Below are 19,651 nucleotides of genomic sequence, written 5' to 3'. Positions count from 1 at the left end.
CTGGTCAGTTATTTCCCTGGTCCTGGCTCCATAGTGTCTAGGGTTACATTGGCAAGAGCATACCAGGTGTCCAGTTCCTTTGTGTGTGCTGTGGGCAAGGTCCTTTGAAATGTAATCAAGACAGGCTATAGTTCCTCCCTAGCCATCCTGCCAGTAAAAACCTATCCAAGCTACGCCCAAGCCTCATTGCTCACTTTCTGGGCCCAATACACATTCTAGATGGGGGAACCATTAACAGGCCCAGTCAGCTGGAAACTCCTAGAAAGGCTTCAGGAACAGTCCACGAAAATGCCAACTTTCTAAAAGTGGCATTTTCAAAATTGAAATATAAAATCAAACTTTACCATTAAAGAATATTTTAAATTACTGGTCATTTGAGTGTAAAAATATTTCTGTATCTGCTCCCATTCTGGAGTTAGCACTTTTAATTGATATAAGGTAACCCAGTTTAAGCCTAAGGGAAAGGCAGGCTTATAACATAGAAAAATGACGTGAGGAGTTTTTCACTGCGAGGACATGTAAAACATGTCCTACTTTTTAAATATCATGCACCCTGCTCTATGAGTCTTTAGGTCCTTCCCTAGGGTTGACTTACAAGTATTAAGCCTTGCAAAAGTTGTATTTTGTGACGTTAAAATGCAGGTTAAAACAGAACTACAGGCTGCAGTAGCAGATCTGAGATGTGCTGCAATGCTACTTTAGTGTGTGGTGCAATGAGTGCTGATCTCAGTGAGTGACACCCTTCAGCACAATCCTCAGTTTACACCCCACGAATTCCAAACAACTCATCCAGCAAACTGCTTTTATTATGCAGGTAAGCTAAAAAATACTGACCTATGGTTCACTGTGACACATAATTATATGTATTTCCGTATATAACCCGAAAATAATGCTAAAATTATAATATTCAGCAGTTAAAAATTGTAACTTATACCTCTTAAGTTCACATAAGACCTATCTGCTATGAGGGCTGTCCTTCACCAGCACTGTACAGCCAAAAAACAAACCACCATATGAACAGGCATGAAATAACTGAAGAGACCTGTCATACATTACTAGACACTGTGGAGGACTTTAGTGTAGACCATTCACTGCAGCTCCCAAATATCTAAACAATCTGAAAGAGAAAGAGACATGTTAGTGATAGATTCCTTACCTTAGAATATCCCCAGGCTTCAGACTGGATCCGGAAAGTTTTGCTTAGCAGTACCCCTGCGTGTCAGTAGGTGGCGTCCTGAGGCTCCGTGTCAATCACTGGCGTCGTAAGCACCGAGATGACGTCACAGAGACTACTTAGGCCCATGCGCGCTGACATCAGTTCTTTATTTTTGCACTTCAGCAAGCGCAGATCCGGATTGAGCAAGTACCTTAGTCCCTTTTTGACTACTTTGAGGCTTTTGTCTCCTCCTTTTTTCTCTTGGTGCACGTAGGGATGCCTGGCTGTAAGTCCTGTGGGGCCTGCCGCTGTAATATGTTTGTGGCGGACCACCACAATGTTTGCCTCTACTGCCTGGAGACTAATCACGACTCCCGGGACTGTCGAGCCATGGCCCCGAAGGCCTTGAGGGAGCAGCGCCCGAAATTGCTGGAGGTCTGACATTCGTCAGACTGCCGCTCCGGATCTAGGGGCCGTATCTGGGACCGCTCGCGGGACCGGAGCTATCGCTCCTCAGGCTCCAAGTCTTCGCCTTCGGATTCTGGTAAGCGACGCCATAAAAAAGTCACAGGATCCTACGCAGTTAACTCTGGCCCCAGCCCCACGAAGTGCGGTGTTGCCGGCTCCGGCTCCACCTTCGGTGACGCATTGGGTGCCATTCCTTCCGCCATTGCCCCGGTTCCAGGACCTTTTTGTTCCGACCTGGGACCTGCATTGGGAGGCCGTTCCCGACAGCGTTTGTCCCTTCTCCGGCTCCGGCCCTGCCGCCACTACTGCCCCCTCAGGTTCCGGAGGCGGACTGGGAAGTATCCGAGGACCCCTCCGAGCAGGATTGGGTGGACGACCTGGAAGACGCCGGAGACCTTGATGTCTCTTCTGACCTGGGGTTTGCCTCTCCCCCCACCTACGATGGAGGATGGCGCTTCCTGCACGATGGTGCTCAATTGCTCTGCTGAGGCCCTCAACCTCATCCCCCCCTAGTGGCCCTCAAAACCAACCTCCTCACCGAGGTGCTGCAAACTGCGTCTACTTAGTCGGAATCGTTGCTTCCCTTCAATGACTCCCTTACCGACGTCCTCTTGAGCACTGGGTTCGCGGCCAGCTATGGGGGCTCCAGTGGATAAAAACGTTGCCAGACACCGGCGCCTGGCGATCCTGCCTTTCTGACCACCCATCCCACGCCTGAGAGTCTGGTCATCCAGATCTCGATGTCACAGAGTGCCTTTCTGACGGCTCCGCCGGATAAGGACTCCAAGAAACTAGATCAGTTTGGTAATCTGTTGTTCTCTTCGGCCAGCTTGAGTCTGCGGTCGGTGAACACTGCCTGCTTGTTGGGCAGCTACTCTCACACAGCGTGGGATACCGTTGCTCGGGTGTTGCTTCAGTGTTCTAAGGAAGTCCAGGCTGTCCTTTCTCGAGCGATTGCTGAAGGAAAGGATGCAGCTAAATTCCCATTCAGTGTGGTTTGAACACCACTGACTCGTTGGGTAGAGCGATGTCTACAATGGTGGCGTTGCGACGCCACGCCAGGTTACTTTCGACTGGGTTTATGGATATGCCCTTCGATGGCACCCGCTTGTTTGGCAATTAGGCCAACCGTGGTTTGGAGCGGTTTAAGGACTCGCGGGCCACGGCCAAGTCCTTAGGTTTTTCTGCTAAGAACCTTGCCACTCCTGGTTTTCGTTCCTTTCGTGGCCAGGGCAGAGGCACCCAGGCAAGTTCCTCCAACAAGCCTGTGCAGATCCAGCCGCAGCGCGGCCGTTGCTTCCGCAGGGGCGGGTCAGGGAATCGGCGCGCAGGTCAGTCCACCTCAACCCCCACTGCTCCTTCCTCCAAACCTTCCTAGTCCGTGCTTTGTGGAGCACCCCCCGCCGATGGGTGGCAGGATCCGCCACCACCTCCCCCACTGGCACGATATCACATCGGACAATTGGATGCTGCAAATAATCTGCAGGGGTTATTCCCTCCCCTTTCAGTCCTCCCCTCCGGCCATGCCACCTCGGTGCCACCGCATGTTGGGGGATCATTTGCTTCTTCTCCAATGGAAAGTCATGGCCCTCTTGGCCAAAGGAGCCATCAAGTGCGTTCCCGGGCAGGAAGTAAGGAGTAGTTGTAATTCCCCCTACTTTCTGGTTCCCAAAAGGGACATGGGGGGTTCTGCCCCCCATTTAGGACCTCCGGGACGTCAATCGCTTCCTCCGGAAGGAGAAATTCAAAATGCTGACTCTGGCTCAGGGCCTGGCTGCCCTCGACCCTGGAGACTGGATGGTAGCGTTGGACTTGCAGGATGCTTATTTTCACATCCCCGTCCTGCCAGCCCACCGGCATTACCTTTGGTTCACGGTAGGCCAGGAGCATTTTCAGTTTGCTGTGCTCCCCTTCGGCCTTACCAGCGCCCCTCGGGAGTTTACGAAAGTGATGGCGGTGGTCGCAGCTCACCTGCGCAGATCAGGGGTGTCAGTCTTCGATGACTGGTTTTGAAGGCGGGCTCGCCCCAGGCAGTCGTTCACCACCTCAGAGTACGGCCGACCTCCTGCATTTGCTGGGGTTCTCCATCAACGTGCCAGAGTCCCTCTCAGAAGCTCCCGTTCATCGGAGCGGTTCTGGATTCGACGCTGTTTCGGGTTTATCCTCCTGAGCAGCGAGTCCGGGATACTCAGGCTATAATTCTGAGCTTTTGGGCTTTTCCCCGGGTTTCAGTCAGGTTGACCCTCCGGCTTCTGGGCCTGATTGTCTTCTGCATCCTGCTGGTGACACATGCCAGATGCATATGCAGGCTTGGCAGTGGGACCTGAACAGTGGCGTCACTAGGGGGGTGCGGGGGTGCGGACCGCACCGGGTGTCACCCCATCTGGGGTGACACCAATCTAGTTAGTTACTGGCCATTAGACTAGTGCTGCTTTAGTGCAAGTGCACGCCACCACGGTGCACCTGCTTACAATACAACAAATGTAAATACTGCTAGTACTGCCGTCAGAGCACGTCGCCACGCACGCACCAGATGCATTTGATGATGCTGGTCACCACTGGTGTGATGCGGATGCGCGGCGTACCCAGCAGCAGTTTGTGGGTCCCAGGGCGTCAATCTTTAGTGCTACCAATGACGGCCCTGGGACAGCCCCCGCGCGCTGTGCGCTCCTGTTCAGCCTCTGACGCGTCACAGAGGTCACGCGCCCGCCAGGTAGGAGACGAGACCGACTGCAGCGCAGGGGAATGCGTGCGTCGTCGTGCTACACTAGAATAAAGATTTAAATATTACCGTCGACATCACACCACCATCTTCTGTTCTTTGATATCGCGAGCGGAGCGCCGTCGTGGTGTCCCCTTCAAATTTGGGACTCACTGACTTCTTCTTGCTGGGTCCGGACTCGGAGACAGTCGTCGGTGAGAGAGAAATAATATCATTTATATTTATAAATTAATATAAATCATGAACTAAACATAAAAATATGGCAGTGCAGTGGTACACAAACGAATCAGATTCAGTAGTAGCACAAATGAAAACACGGCCCTCTTCGGGTGGGTCTAGTGCACCATGCTAAAGATTTCTTCCTTCCTTGGGCAGTCACGATAGGCCTGGGTGCTGTGGTAATGGCATTTTGTTTGCTTTTGATACTTGCACAAGTGCCACCATTGCCTACGTAACGTTTGTTCTTGTGCTTGACTGTCTACCATATATTGTAGCATTATACCTCTTCTAATTGGCGACACTTGTAACTGAATGCAGCAAACACATCTGCGCCAATAGGGCTACCCAGCTGCAGAGGGAGGCCATGAGTTAATGCATGTGTCCGGGATCACGACTGATAGGTGTGCCAGGGGTGGGATGGCCCAGACTGTTGGCATCCGGGTACATAGACCGTATTTGAAGAGAGAGGTTTTACAGGGGGACAGAGACCCCGCATACTACAGTGGCGTTGTTATTGCGGAACCTGGGAATTTTTACTATAAATTTAATATGTGCAGTTCATATACACTTTTGTTCTAAGATACATGAACATGACTAACCATTATCGTTTCCACAAACGATACCTCCTTTATCTGCAGACATGGTAAATTACTTCATCGTATTCTCTCACAGTGGAGATCTGTCAGTTAGGGGTAAGCAGAATGTTAATATTGCCTTTTACCCCAGAAGAATCACGTGCGACCCTATCTGGACCACGTGGCTTCAGCATGAACCAATGTCAATTATTCTGCGAAATCGGGGATTCCACGAGACAGACGCTGAAGGCACTCCTTTGATGCTATAGTCAAATGCATCGTAGAATGAAGCTTCACTTAAAGACTAACACCGACAAACTATAGGAAAATATATAGGGAGGAGAGGCAGTTCCACATTCAGATACCCGCGTGTCTCTTTTAATTGTCCCGACATTCAGGAACGCTACGAGGTAAAGTCCGACGATGGCAAACCAATGTTTAGGGTTGGGAGGTGGGGTTTTTAATACACACATAGGTTCACTTTCCAGACTAAACTTGCAGCTGGGGCTACAAAGTATTTCTTTGTTCCTCCTAAACACGAATTTGTTAAGTATTATTTCATCATGTGTAGCCAGTGAGGAGTGGGAGCCAGTCAGCTGCAACGTGTTATATTATTGAAAACGTGTTAAAAAAAATTCTTAAAAGTCAACGGAGGCGTTTGATGACCACATGACACATCGCTGAACTTGAGAGGTGGTGAGAATTTATACTGCTTCTGTTTTCATTGTAGGTCACAAAAGTTTTGAGTATGTGACAGAGAAATAGATTGTTTACCTAAAACTATATGTAGATTTACTTGCAAAGATAAAATCCACACAGACTCGGAGCGGAGGAGGTCCATCATGGGGTAAGTCGTGAGGGGGTGACACCATGAGTTACCTGCACCGGGTGACACCAACCCTAGTGACGCCACTGGACCTGAAGTTCCAGTGGGCGCAACATCAGGGCATCCTGTCCAGATCTCGGAGGGCACTGCTCAACAATTGCAGTGGTGGCTCACGAATCAAGATTGGGCTAGGGGCAGAGCCCTCTCCCTTACCCAACCGGAGCACACAGTGGTGATGGATGCTTCCCTGCTGGGTTGGGGAGGCCAAATGGGAGAGGCGGAGATCAGAGGCCTCTAGTCTCCGGTGGAGTCCCGTCTCCATATCAACCTTTTGGAGCTTCGGGCGATCTGACTTGCACTGAAAGCATTCCTTCCCTCTGTACGGGGATGTGTGGTGCAGGTTTTCATGGACAACACCACCGCCATGTGATATTGCAACAAACAGGGCAGGGTTGGGTCCTGGACCCTATGTCGGGAGGCTCTGCGCCTCTGGACATGGCTGGAACATCGAGGCATTACCTTGGTGGTTTAACACCTGGCAGGTTCCAGGACGGACAAACTCAGCCACCGGTGCTTGATGGATCATAAATGGCGTGAGAACTCGGACGTGGCGCAAGGTCGCTTTCAGCAGTGGGGAGAGCCTTGGTTAGATCTATTTGCCACCGAAGAGAAAGCGCAATGTCATCAATTCTGTGCTTTGGAATTTCCAAGGCGGCACTCGCTCAGCGACGCCTTTCATCGCGAGTGGAGTTGCAATCTGTTATACGCCTTTCCCCCTATACCTCTTCTGCCCAGAGTACTGAAGAAGATCAGGCGTGACCGTGCCCAAGTCATCCTTGTGGCTCCGGATTGGGTGCAAGATTCTGGTATCCCGAGCTACTCAGCATGGCGGTCGATCCCCTACCCCGTCTGCCTCTTCGGGAGGATCTTCTGTCGCAGCAGCAGAGGACAGTCCTTCACCCAAACCTGTCGAGCCTCCACCTCCATGTGTGGCGATTGAGCGGCGGCAGTTGACAGCTTTCGACCTTACTCCCGGAGTCTGTGATGTTATTTTAGCAGCCAGACGTCCCTCTATTAAAACGGTATACGCCTGCAGGTGGAACAGATTTGTGGCATGGTGCACAGCAAAGGCTGTGGATCCCCTTTCTGCCCCTCTTTCCGAAGTTCTTCTGTTCCTCCTTTCCTTGGCCCAGCAGGGCTCTGCTCTGGGCACTGTCAAAGGTTATCTTTCAGCCATCTCTGCCTTTCTACGGCTTCCAGATCAGCCTTCTCTTTTTAAGTCCCCAGTTGTTAACCGGTTCCTCAAAGGCATTACGCATACACTTTCACCTGTGCCTTTCATAATGCCTCAGTGGGCCTTGAATCTTGTCTTGACTTTTCTGATGTGCGCTCCCTTTGAGCCTCTTCATAACTGTCCCTTACGTCTTCTCGCTCTCAAGACGGCTTTCCTGGTAGCTATCACCTCTGCCCGAAGGGTGAGTGAGCTCCAGGCTCTCTCTTCTAAACCTCCTTTCCTCTCTGTTCATCCGGACAAGGTGGTTCTGAGGACCCGTCCTTCTTTCTTGCCAAAGGTTGTCACGCCCTTCCACATCGGGCAGACCATCACTTTGCCTACCTTCTTTCCGTCTCCGCATCCCTCTAGGGAGGAGGAGAGGCCCCACCGTCTTGACCAAAAACGGACGCTCGTTTTTTATCTGCAGAGTACACAACAGTTCCGGGTGGATGACCAGCTCTTTGTTGGGTACGTGGGTGCCAAAAAAGGTCGACCAGTGCACAAGCGGACCATCTCCCTGTGGGTCGTTCTGTGCATCAAAGCATGTTACTCCTTGGCTAAGAAGGAGCCTCCTCTGGGGCTGGGTGCCCATTCCACCAGGGCAACGGCAACCACTACTGCCTTGGGACGCAGCGTTCCCTTGTAGGACATTTGTCAGGCAGCCACATGGGCCTCGCTGCACACGTTTACCAAGCACTACTGCCTTGACAATCCGGTCTGGAAAGACAGCTTCTTTGGCCGTTCTCTGCTCAGTGACTTTATGGTGTAATCTTGTTCGCAGACCCTCCACTGGGGTTGGTATTTCTGAGGTATCTATTCTAAGGTAAGGAATCTATCACTAACGTGTCTATTTCAGATGCGCAAGTTACTACTTATGTAACGATATATCTGTAAGAGACATTAGTTAGTGATACATTTCTTACCACCCCACGCTCTGCGTCACATAACATGATAACCACACCTGTGTAGTCATAACCTACGACATGGAAACACTTCCTGCTCTCAAATTCAATGTCCCTTCAACTGCTGTGATTTTGTTGTCAATACTCCCCATTGTAACTCTGTGAGGAAATGAGATGTAGCTTATGCAGTGGCTGCATGACCTCACCATGTAATACACTACCAACCCCTTAAGGACCAGTCTGGTTTCATTTGTTAAACCTTAGCTCAACCCTGCATATCTATGGCTCTTGGCAGTCAGACTCACACAAAGCAACACGTGTAAAGCATTCAAACAGCATCAAAACAATTGGAAATAGAAATCGACACTCAAGAAATGCAACACCAAATCATAAAAAACAGATTTTATTATGAATTAATGAGCAGAAAAATGAGAAAGATCCAGCAGAGGGTTCTTGAGGTATAGAATTTACAAGAAACAATACATTTGTACTTTTTACTTAACCGCTAACGAGCACTGGCAATTTCAACGAATTTGACACTTAGAAACGTTTTCTGGAGAAACGTTGTCACAGAGGAATGCAGTGACTAAGAGTTTACTTTGGCAGACCAACTCCAGCAGGGAGCCAGTCAAGGGGACCAGCCTTGTCTGAAGAAACAGTTCCCTCCTCAAGAAAAGCAGTCTTCAGTCCAGTTCCAGCGTCAGTAGCCCTTTGCCATTGACTTCTATATATTAGTCTTGATGCAGGACATACATGTTGCTGAGGATGCTCAAGGATGCTGAAGATGCTATGCAGTCTAGGTGGGTCTTCCTCGGTCTAATCTACGGTTCCGGTGAAGTGATTCTGGCAACCTGGGTTGATGTCTCTCGAAGTCCTCTCAGTCTCAACAGAGGTCCAGTCGCCCGGCACATCAGATTCTTTTGGTGAAAACTCTCCTTGTGGGCACCCAATCCACACTCTGACGAATCTCCTGGGTCAAGCAGGCTCTGGTGCAACATTTGAGTGTCAGTTCCTAGTTTTCTTGGGCTGCACAGCAGTGACTCACTGATCTGGGCTACCAGCTCACCCCAGCAGCTACTGCTTTCGATGGCAAAGTCGAGTTAGCAGTTTAAACTGCTCTACCAGTCTGTAGTGGCAGTCTGGGAGACTTGTTTTACTTTGGCATACTCGTGGTGGAACAACTAGTGCTGCAATCAAAGAGTGACACTTTAATTTACAAGCCCCAGTTACCCCTGGTACCATTTACGAGGCACTTACGAGTGAGTTAAAGTATGCCAATTGTGTTTAAGCCAATCCACCATGTACCTTTTGAAAGGAAAGAACACATGCACAGAGTCATGATTAGTAGTCAAATTGGGGGCAAAAAGTTGGGTGAAACCTGCAACTGGCCTGTTTCCTCACAAGCTCTAATTTCTCTCAAAAATGTCAGACCGGCAACACTGGGATCTTCTGGGACTCTGTTTCCCCAGTCATTCTCGGGTAAAAAGTATTTTTTCTCTGTGATACCCTTTGGTTTGTTCTCTTTAGATCGAATTATGATGAAGATTGCCTTTTACTGTCTTCCCTTGTTCAGTACTGGGATGGTGACTCTAGGTTTGGATCTGAACACTCCTCAGAGTTCTTCCTAGCAGCGATCACTGACGGAGGGGGCTCTTCCTGGCGTGCCAGGCCTCCCCACCTCCCACTTTTGTGGGAAGTGTCCTAATTTGCATACATGTCTTACTTTTTAAAGACCATGCACCCTGCCCTACGAGTCTTTAAGAGCTACCTTAGCTGTGAATTATAGGTATTAAAAAGGAAGGTTTAGGCCTGCCAGAAGGATTGTTTTGCCAGGTGGAAATGGCATTTTCAAACTGCATTACAGGCTGCAGTGGCAGGCCCGAGACATGTTTTGCAGTCCTACTTTAGTTGGTGCAATGAGTACTGCTCCCAATCAGCTGCACCCTCTAGCGCATTCCTTAGCTTACAACACACGAATGAAAACAACTCAACCAACAAACTGCTTTTATAATGCGGATAAGCAAAGGAGGTCTGACCTATGGTTTGCTGTGGCATTGTATAGTTATAAAACGGTTATGGCACAAATCTGAAAAAGGCTGTAGTTATAGATTCCTTACCATAAGACTTACCCTCAGGCGTCAAACTGGATCCGGATATTTTTTCCCGTAGAAGTACCCCTGCACGTCGGTAGGTGGCGTCGGTCGACTCCGCGTCCATCGCCGTGGTAACTGGGATGACGTTGTGGTGTCTACTTAGACGCCACACCTGCACACTGACATCATTTCTTTATTTTTCCGTGCCAGCCAGCGCAGATCCAGAGAGAACTTGCCCCTTAATCATTTTTTGACTAAACTTTTTCAACTTTTGTCGACATCTTTTGAGTCTTTGACTCCTGGTGCCATCGTCGGACCGGCTTCAAGCCCTGTGACTCCTGTCACAAGCTGATGTCAGTCACCGTTCCGCACCTCGTGTGCCTCTGGTGCCTGGAGCGAACCACGACCTGAAGTCGTGCAGCACTGCACAGCCAAAAAAGCAAACATCACCAAATGAACAGACATGGAACAATTGAAGAGATATGTCTTACACTACGGGACAATTTGGAGGTCTGTATTGTATAGTCCAATCATTGCTGTGCCCAAATATCTATACATTGACTGCTTCTTTACTTCTCACAAAGATACTCATGGAATGATAATAGAAATGTTATGTTAGTTTAACTTACAACGTGCACGAATCGCCCCCGGATGGGTATCTCTGCTCAGCACAGAACTCCGGCAAGAAGGGCACACTAAGTCAGAAACAGCTCATTCTGAAGAGGTTTTCTGAAATTGAGGTGATCTGTGCATTTTCGTCCATCCCAACATATCTCTTCACCTGTCCTGCCCTTCAACCATGCCAGCTCAGGACCAAAACTATACACAAAATCTCCTATTGGACAACCCACAGCAGTAACTAAATAAGCAGACCATGCCATATGAAATACCATATCTGATAGATGAAGGTTAATGGTTGGATACTGTCTGGAAATCAGGCAACTAACTGGGTCACGACCCAGTCGATGATTGGTATTTCCCACCTCAAGTGGCTAGACCCAAGAGCCACTAGTTTAGACTGTTAATTGGGGTTCTAGAGGAAGAAAGACCTTCATCCATTAAGACCGCAGATACATTGTTGGAGAGAATTTATTCACGCTACATGACATTTAACTCCTTAACTGCGGCGCAAATTCCGCTCCAGTGCGGGAGTTTTAATGAGTGGGCAGGGCTGCCTCAGCCAACAGACTGCGCAGCACTAGCCAGGTAGTACTCTCGATGGCCGTTGGCAGACGCGCTAACGGAAAGAGTTAACAAAGACGACTTGCCTAGAAAAATCCCTTGGCCAATTGGTCTTGCGGGCGATACACGCTTCAGCTGTTTTTCCATTTTGTTTTGACACATTGGATCTATTTCAAATAAATGAACAACAAAACCAAAACATGTGTATTGGACTATATAACTATAGCATACTTTAATTACAAGCGCAATTCTCTTCCTCTAGAACCCCAATAACCATATCTGATAGAGACTTCTAGCTGCAGATTCCTTATCTTAGAATTATCGCCTGGCGTCCAACTGTATCTGGGAATTTCTCGTAAGCATTACCCCCTGTGTGCTGGTAGGTGGCGTCGTTCGGCTCCGCATTGCTTTGTCTGTGCCACAAGTGATGTGTGCAGTGCCCATATAAGCACCACCCCAGTGCACTGACATAAGTTTTTATTTCTGCACAAGTCAGTGCAGATCCGCAGAAGAGCTACTCCCAGTCACTTTTTGACTGACCCTTTTTGATGTTTTGTCGAAGCTTTCTTGAGACTTTTGTCTTTTGGTATGGCAAGGATGTCCCGAAGACGGCTGGTTTTAAGCCCCGTGGCTCCTCTCACAGGCAAATGTTGATGACAGACACACATCTCATCTGCCACAGGTGTCTGGAGCACAATCACGACACAAAGACCGGTGTCGATTGCTGTACCATATACCTAGGCTGTGGGGTTTTAGGTTTAAACCTATAATAACTGATAAAACCCCACTGAAAAAAAAAATAGCCCTCACCGTTGAAAACATATAAACACTGAAAAAACACCTGGACAACCACAAACTAAATGCCATTCAAAGAAAGGAAAAAGAGAGTGAAAGTGTCATTGTCAATACAATGTAACTTTGTTATACAAGCTAGGAGTAAGAAAGACTGGCTAACATTATTCTGCTTGAGTTTTGTTCTTTAGGGATGCCAGTAAAATATTTTTTCTTCTTCCTTTTACTTTTTTTGGTTTTGTGGCCTTTGGTCTAAAGATGCAGAGTTTAGTTTCATGTTTTAGGCCTAGTTTAATCTTTTTATAAACTATAGAGAATCAGGAAATATCAAACTCATATTTGATATTTTGGCTGCATTTGATTCTTTCACTGATAGGTAAAATGGCTGGTTTCATAAAAATCTTTCCTAATATGTCTGATATTGTTTGTATTTGCAGTGATTCAGCTACGTATATTAAAAAGTTGTGTGATGACCTGTCAATATTGATACCCGAGCTGAAGTGATTCTCTGTAGGAGATCCTTGCCACTTGTTAGATGATATGATGAAAGCATCTTTACAATCTTCAGAGTTAATGAGGGATGCTATTGACTTTTTAGTCTATTCTGGTGCCCTGTTTTTTTATGCATAGGAACTAAAACGCAAATATTTATCATTTTGTGCTTTATGTGGCATCAAAGAAAGAGTCATTCCAACTGTGTCCCTAAGCTGATGGTTCTCAGCCCAAGGGGCTATGAATGCTGAGAGGGCCTTTTCACAGAAGTTTACATAGGAAGGAAAGGGAGAGCGCACATGCCCCAAAGAAAAAGTATTGTATGGTGTACTACAATAAGATTAATTTGCAAACATCTATTTGGACCTCATATACACTATAAGTACACTTTCTATATACCATGTTCTTTCAGTGCAATAAGCAAGCAATAATAAAAGCAAAGCATTTCATAAACACCAGAAAAACACTTTTTCTGTTGCTTTTAGTGGCGCGAAAATGTGTAACCACTGATAACTGTTTTTTAAGATATTGAAAACACTGAAGAAACCCCACCAGAATTTACCAAAAATAGAAACTGAAAACAGGAAAGCCTACATATACCCCAAGACGATGAGGGAGTGATCCCTCAAGCTCCTTGTCACTCGAAGTGCGTTGCCATCAAGGTCTTGGTCGCTTTCAAGAAGAGGGTCCTGGGATGGAGTGACCCTGCCCAATTCTGTGAGTTTAGGAGTGCATGTAACTCATATTTGGGCGGCCTGTTCCAGCTGGCATGTCTCTGAGCCCTGTGGGTTCGGAAAGGGCCCCTACTGGCCTTCCATAAGCGGGTTTATCCCGGTGCAATTTGGACCCCTTGGATCAATGGATGGATCCTTTTAGCTGCCAGTCAAGCCCCCTCGACTTTCCCCAGTGCTGGCTCCAATGCTGCAGTGCCAGCTCTAATTCCGACGCTACCGGTGCCCCCCCCAGTGGTGCCATGCCCATTCTCATCCCCGACTCCCAACATAAAGCGAGATGGGTGTCATCAAACTCCGACAGGAGGCATTCCCTGCAGGCCACAGCCTATGCCCTATTCCTATGCCCTATTCCTATGGGCTAGGAGTTGGGGAAGAATAGGAGGGGGTACTGGACCCTGAGGCCCCATTCCCTAGATTACACCAAGGATAGTTGGTGTGAGGATCTTGCGGAAGCCATTGGACTGCACACTTTTCCATATACTGGCTTGGTCTCTACTACTGTAGCTATGGAGGAAGAAACCTCATTTGCAAGGGTTGTGAGATGGGTAGCTCAGGTCCTGGAACTTCAGCTTACCCACCGTGGCAGTCAAGACTAATGTCTTGACGGAGGTGCTTCAGCTATGAGTAACCCAATCTGAACCCCTTCTCCCATTTAGTGAAACCCTCACAGATGTCCTACTTGTGGTCTGGTCCAAGCCATGCACAGGGGCTCCAGTGAATAGGGCAATTGCTCGCTGCTATTGCCCCACCCCAGGGGACCCTAGTTTCCTCACCCTGTACCCCACCACAGAGAGCTTGGTGGTCCTACCCTTCACCTCCAAAGTACACACTGGCTCGTTCCCTAGCACCTAAGGCTGGATACCTTGGGGAAGAACATGTTTTCTTCCACCAGCCTGAGAACATCATGGTCACCCAGTGGGCGGCAGGATATGCTGATGTTATTGACCTCCAGTGCATAACCTCGAACTGCTGGGTTCTCCAGATTGTCTGAAAGGACTATTCTCTCTTTCACTCCACCCATCCCTCCCACGTGTGACAGGCTGACTGAGGATCATACCTCTTATCTCCAGCAGGAAATGGTGGGTCTCTTGAGCAAGGGAGCCATAGAGAAGTTGCCTGCTTCAGAAGTAGGTTGTGGATGCTATTCTCGCAACTTCCTGATGTCCAAGAAGAATGAAGCATTCGTCCTATCCTAGACCTGCGCCCCCTCAATTTCTTCCTGAATAAGAAAAAATTCAAACACCTTTCTGCCCTGTATCTGGGAGACAGGATCATAGATTGAACTTGCAAGACACATACTTTCACATTTCCGTCCTGCGTGCCCACAGACTTTACTTGCGGTTCACAGTAGGTCGCAAGCATTTTCAGTTCACCTTGCTCCCCTTTGGCCTTAGCAGCACCCCTTGATTCGTCTTATTTTTTTTAAGCTTGGGGACGGTGTAAATTCCAACGAGTGCGCTTCCTTCCGTTGGCATGGGTTCTGGAGTATGTTTCAATTGAACTACATCAGTTAATGCTGCCCCACACGTGGACACGTTCAATGATTTGCTTTTGACCCCTCAGGATGTTTTGATTTTAAATATTGAAAAGTTTTTCCCTGAATCTATACTTTGTTGTTTTTTATATTTAAGCCTGGCCTTTCCTTGCACGTTTTCTTTGCCTTTTTGCCGGTTTTACAGGAGACGAGGACTTAAGGGAGTTCTGTTTTGTTTCCATTTGATTATCTATAATGTCCGGTTGTTCATCAAATTCCACTTGTTCTAGTTCGCCATTGGCTTTGCTACTGAACTTTGTTGTTGATTTGTTGTATTTTGAAGTTACCTTCGTATCCGTCATATGTTGAGTTTCCATATTCTGCTTGTTATTACTGGTTAGTTTTACATCCCCTAAAATATTCTTTAAAATATCAGGGAGACTTGCCAATTTCGCAATTATGCTCCAGCAGCTGCGTTTAGGCAGTTGTTTTTCTTTATTTGTTTGTTGCTCCGAGTTTTCCACGTCTGCTAATAGGGACGTTAATAAATCCATCTTGGTATTTATGCCTGCGATGTGGCAAGCAATTAGATTTATTTGTACTTCCATTTTATCGGATTGATAATTCAGTGCCATTATTGCTTGATCCCGTGTGCCTAGCAAGGACTGACTCCATTGTGTGCTTGACTGTTGTTCACGGCGCTTCCCCGAAATTCCTGCCTCATGATCCATCATGCTAATGGATCAAATTGTTATTGGCGCTGACAGATTCAATTGGTTTACTTTTGTTAACAAACTTCTGCTATCATCCAATACAATCTGTAGTTGATCATTGCTGGGCGGCGGGCTTTGTGTGGTTGATACCGCCATACCCTGTCTGCTCTGTTGAGCTTCCATAAAAATTTCTGATAGCAAGGCATTCCCTTGGGGTTCTTTTTTCTGTGTTATTGTTTCCCTGATTTCTAAAAAATTGGGGTCATTGGATAAGGAGAATGCGTTTGACCAGGGTTCCTCCTCTGAGGCTACCCGCTCTGGTGATTCACTTGACTTTAAAATTTCATCCGTAGGTTCCTCTATATGTTCCTTTACATTTGTGTTTCCCTTGGTTGCTATGCCTCTGATTGTCACGCTTCTGTTTAGTTTGTTTAGTTTTAGTTTTTCCTCCCTGGATTCCTCAACGCTTCTTTTGTTTACTGGTCTTCCAGTTGTTTCCCTTACGTTTGTTGTGGATTTAAACTGGTGCACCTGTGAAGTTACTGTTACCAGCTTACTTGCTGGTTGATCTATTGTTGATTTCTGTGGGGCTTGCTTCTCTATTGGGGCGTCGTTGATATTTTCCAGAACATGTACAGAAGGAGCATTTGTTCTGTCTGGAAAAACAGGGCTTGGTAGTTTGGTGGCCTCAACTGTTGGTGCATAAATCGCCGCCATTGGGTCCTTTAAAAACAAGAATTTGTTAATCCCGGTTTTCCTTCTCGGGCTCAGCGTTGTTGTATCAGGAGTCGGTGCTTAGACCAACCTCTGTCTCGGTCTTGAAGCTTTTCCTTTTTGGCTTGTAGGTGAGCCTTCTACGAAGGATTTTTTTGATTTTACTTTTTTTGATTTTTTGCCTGTCACCACTTGACGAATGTTCCCCGATCTCATTTCTTTCATTGCTTCTTTGCTCCTTTACACTCCTTCTGTTTCACTTTACTTTTACAATTGAGTTTGAGCTGGAGCTTTGGCCCCCAGTGGCCTCTTAGCCTCTGGTCCTAAATGGGGCCCACAACAGGGCGACAATGCGACAACCCAGTGTTAAAAAAGAGAGGGACCACAGTCCCAGGGTGGCCCAGCGTGGCTGCAGGTGCCTGCACAGGTTGTACTCTATACGCTGATCACCATTGGCTCCACTGACTCTACTGCTTCTGCCACAACAACTACCACTGTTCCACTACCCCAGAACAGCCATGCCGGGTCGCTTGCCACCGCTTGCTGCAGCGGTCTTGTCCTCCTCTATGGTCTCTGTTCTCTCTGTGATCTCCACAAACTTTTGCCACTGCTAATGCCGCTGCTCCAGGGACAATGGACGTGAGAGTGGGAGTTGTACTTTGTTTCCTCCAGATGTTTCCCCACTCTATTCCCTGCACTCTCATGCTCCCATACAACAGCTACCTTGTGTCCGCCTTATGGTAGCTCGCGAGGTGACTCCCGCAGTCCTCACTGTAGTTCTCCAAAGTCCTCCTTTGAATCCCAGAAATTGGGACTGGGACTGGGTTTCCCACTACTCCCTCAACTACCACTGCCCGCCACCCGGCTTTTCCCGCAGGCAGGGAGGCAAGGAGGCTTTTCCTACAGGCAGGGAGCAGGCAGACTGAAAGAATAGCGGTAAGGCAGGGAGGCCCGCCCCGCTATAGGCAGGCAAGAAGGTAGAGCCAGTAGACAACTGACTGGCGGCCCCACTCCTTCGCTGCTCCTGCTCCTGCAGTGGCTAACCCTGCCGCGGCTCAGCGGGACGGCAGCTTGTGGCTCGCGGCACTTGCGGCACTCACCAGGCAGCTTCCCAGGCTCACAGGCTCTCGTTGCCCCCCTCTTATTGCCCCCGTGGTTCCTCACAGCCCCCCAGGCTCACGCCGGACTGGTTGCCGCCACTGCTGCTGCCCCCGTTCTGCCTCGCTGAGGCTCAGGCTCGGTCTCGCACTTGTGCTGCAAGACCCAGACTGGATTATACAAACTCCTGCCATCTAGTGTTGGGCCCGGATGTGTGCAAGTTTTTTTTGTAGAAATCTTTCGAGTCACAAAGTTCAGTGACTCCTCCACTTGCTGGTAATGCGCATGGGCATCAACTCCATTGTTGGATTATTTTCTTTTTGCCTTCTCGTTCAGACATGTTCTCCCGTGCTCTGGTTCAAGACTGACATTGGTAGTCTTTTCGGTTCCCACTGTAATTCCTAACCATCAGTGTTGTTTTTCAACGTTTATACCTTTTCCCTTCCGTACCTGTTCTCCGTCCGGGCAATCCTCGGATCAATCTTGGTCCCAGAGGGGCCTCAGCCTCTGAAGCCTTCTTCTCTGGCCTTCTAACTTGTTCCATGCCATGTGGCAAGGGTGACGGAACATACACCTTTTAGATATTGTCCTCTGTGCCATTCAAGATATCCATGGACCAAGTCTGTAGCCTTTGCCTTTCGCCTGAGCATAACGAGCTCGCTTGTAACTTTTACCGCTACTTTAAACCGAAGAAGACCCTCCGTGACCATCGGTCCTGACACTTGGAAATGTCTGGAGGAGCAGCGAAGAACCGGTGGATCTCTTCAGCTTGGAAGAGCTTCAAGAACCCTATTCCAAGGCAGCTGCAGCTGACGAGGAAGTGTTCTCTCCAGAAGACAGCGCCAGCTCCCACCTGGAGATCGAGGACCTTCCAGCAGCCCAACAGGTTGTGAGTACACACTCTTCCCCTCCTCTCTGCAGTTCGTAAGCCAAGCAGGCCTCCCCAAAAGACTCCACTGCCACCCATGGATATTACCGGCAGACCATCAGCCACCACTGCCTTCAGACCATGGTAGGCATCAGCCCTCAACTTCGGTCACAATACCCGGCTCCAACTCCGTGCCAAAAAAACACTACAAGCCAGCGGGCTTGGCATCAAGCAAATTGTTGGAGGTGAAACTAATGGCATGGAAATCTTCTGGCGCTGAAACCAGCATCGACACCGAAGCAGACTACCAACACAGTCAGTGGCTAAATGGTTGAGCCACTCCTCCATTGGCTACATGAAGAGATCGATGCTCAACCAAGACATATGACAATCCATCTTCAAACGGGCCGGATCCTCACCCGCGCTCCTGGAGCTCCCACACATCAACCGAAAAGGCAGATTTCTTTCCAGGAAGCCCTGGATGAATCCCCAGTTCCTGAATACATGAAAAAGACAGATAAGGCAACCAGTCCACTACCTGTTCCTCTATCAAAACACAGGCCATGCAACACCCACCTTCTCCTCACATGGGGGCCCTCTTTTTTTTACACTCCACAGGGTCAGCTCGACCATCTCCCCCCGATAATTCCTCAAACTATCAGGAGCTCCTTGCCAGAGCTGCGGCCTCCCAAAAATTCCCCTCTATTCTGATCCAATAGAAGAGGATTTCGTATTTGAAACCCTCTCCTCCACACAGCCATCTACACAATACCTCCCTATGTTAAAAGGTATGCTATGTCACACAGTCGACATTTTTCAGGACCCTTTCTATGCTTGGTAATTCCCCCCTGAGTGGATAAAAAGTATAAGGCGTGCCCATCAAATCCTCCTTGCATTCGAGGTCTGCTTCCCCCAGACTCCCTTGAACATACAGTGAGGAAGAGGGCGAACTCCCAAACAACCGGAGAGGCCCCCACCTGACCAAGAAAGTAAAAGACTAAACGAAATAGAGCAATCCAGTGGTGTTTTATGGAACCATTACCTGCAACTCCAAGGATGTCTCTTGGCTTGGGTGCATATTTTCCAGTGAGTGCACCAGGATCTGCAATGGTGGATGAACATCCACAACCTTCTAATGAGTTGCATAGTTAGCCCTCTGGCTACTGTAGTCCTGGATACTTCCTCGCTGGGCTGAAGTTCTCATATTGGCACATAGTCCTTTGGTCTGTGATGGCGCAGCGCCTGAACATAAATGTGCTTGCGTTGTAGGCAGTCCACCTTACCCTGAAGGCGTTCTCCAATCCATCTCTGAAAGCAATAATCATATTCTGTCACACGTCTCCTCTACCA

This window comes from Lissotriton vulgaris, chromosome 6 (assembly GCF_964263255.1).
Source record: "Lissotriton vulgaris chromosome 6, aLisVul1.2, whole genome shotgun sequence".
NCBI classification, from domain to species: domain Eukaryota; kingdom Metazoa; phylum Chordata; class Amphibia; order Caudata; family Salamandridae; genus Lissotriton; species Lissotriton vulgaris.
Note: the sequence above shows the minus strand (reverse complement) of the source record.